This window comes from Cryptomeria japonica, chromosome 4 (genome assembly GCF_030272615.1).
Source record: "Cryptomeria japonica chromosome 4, Sugi_1.0, whole genome shotgun sequence".
NCBI lineage: Eukaryota > Viridiplantae > Streptophyta > Pinopsida > Cupressales > Cupressaceae > Cryptomeria > Cryptomeria japonica.
In genome coordinates, this window is record NC_081408.1 from 576,116,273 (window position 1) to 576,118,328 (window position 2,056).

Sequence of the window (2,056 nt, forward strand, 5' to 3'; positions counted from 1 at the left end):
CCTAATGTAATGGTGAAATGTTCTTGAAGGATAATCCATAGTGAAACTCTCGTCTCTCTTTGAGGGAAAGGGTTAGTTTTTCTCTTCATATATCACTCATCATTTTCCCACCATCACATAGTTGTTAGCAGCAATCAAGAAGGAAAACTGAGAGGTGGGGGTGAATTAGTCTTCATTGTATCTCAACACATCAAACTCCAAAACATAAACTGATAGACCATAGCAACAAATAGATAAGAAAATTAACATCACAACACACAACACCAAGATTTTGACATGGAAAACCCGGTTAATAGAAAAACCACGGTAGGAACCTACCCATAGTAAGATGATACTTTGTAGTAGTATGTAAAAATATTACAATGGGGAATGCACATGCATTCAGGCACACTACCTAGAGCTCACTGTTCAAAATATATATGCCTAGAAGGCTACAACCCTCAGGGAAGTCTCATTGAATTATAATATGATTCAGACTATAATCTAGAAAGAATGAACTGTAATAATAGCATCTACAAATGCCCAATGACAGTTTTGGTTAAACACAGTTGTCTGCTCTGCAACACCAAACACACCTCAACAATGTTGATATGGTTTTGTCATTGATGTAAACACCTATTAACACTTATCAACTCTGACACTTTGAAGAATTGGCAATGTTCACCGGCAAGCAAGTAACTTATTCACAGTCACCAGTATCTGGTACACTGGCAGGATATAATGTTCACCGACACTTGGAATGATATGTAAAACACTTGGTTATGTCGAAGACATCATTTGGACACTTTGTCTTGGAGATTTGTTCATTGGTATATTCATGTTTGCATATTTGTTGTTACCAGCAAATAGGTCTAGGATAAGCACCGACAAGCTTATCTATTCCAGATCAGCATGACACGCTTTGGACATGTTGAATCAGTTATTGCATCGGTTATTGATTTACTTGTAAAATATTTTATTGTAATATGTTTTAGAGCCGACCTACTAAAATTGGTCTTAGGTTATGGTATAAATGTAAGATCTTATTTGTAAGATCAAGTGTGGAATGCAAAGGAATAAATAATTCAGTATATGCGAGAATAAGCAGAGCTTTACACATAAATATCATTTGAAGGTTGAAGGAGAATTTTGTGAAGACAATCAGAACTACACCGGTACAGCATAGAAAGATGTTATTTTGAGCAGTACATATTTATTGGATTTAACCATCCAATTGTATTCAGTGTGACTCCTATTTGTGTTTGAGCAGTGAGCTCTAGGCGCTTGACCTTTCTGCATGTGCAGACCTCATTTGTATACACATATTATTTACAGTATTATCATCTAATTATGGGTAAGGTTTCCCACCATGGTTTTTCCCCTTACAGGGTTTCCACATACAAATATTGGTGTTATGTGTTGTGGATGTTATTGTCTTTCTATTTCATGCATCAATCTTTATTGGTACTACAATTAACTGATAAACTGTCTACCGGGATAAAGTTTGGTTTACCGGTATTAAGCATTAAGGTTGGTTAAGTTGCTTTTGGTTTGAATTTATTTGACAACTAATTCACCCCTCTCCCCTCTCAATTGTCTCCGAGACCTAATAATTGGTATCCGAGCATAGTCCTCTTTTGCAGAAGTTTAACAGCTTGAGGAGATCCAATGTCGTCTAACTAATTTAGGAAGGACAATCCTAAACTTGATGGAACCAACTATGGAATATGGAAGATCAGGATGGAGACACATCTAAATTGCATTGGAAAGGACATCTGGGATGTTACAAAGAATGGCTATACTGCTCCTACTCAAAATCATCCTAATCCACCAAACTTGGCTAAAGATGAGAAAAATGATTGCAAAGAAAGAGAAGCACTTTTGAGCGCATTATCAGATCCGAAAATCATGGGATTATTAGATAGGTCTACTGCTAAAGCTATTTGGGATCATTTGGAAACATTGAATGAAGGAGATTCCACAGTCAAAATTGCAAAACTTGAAAACTTCTGGGTCTGGTATGAAAATCTGAAAATGGAAGAAGATGAAAGGATTTCTGCTTTTATGGAAAGAGTTA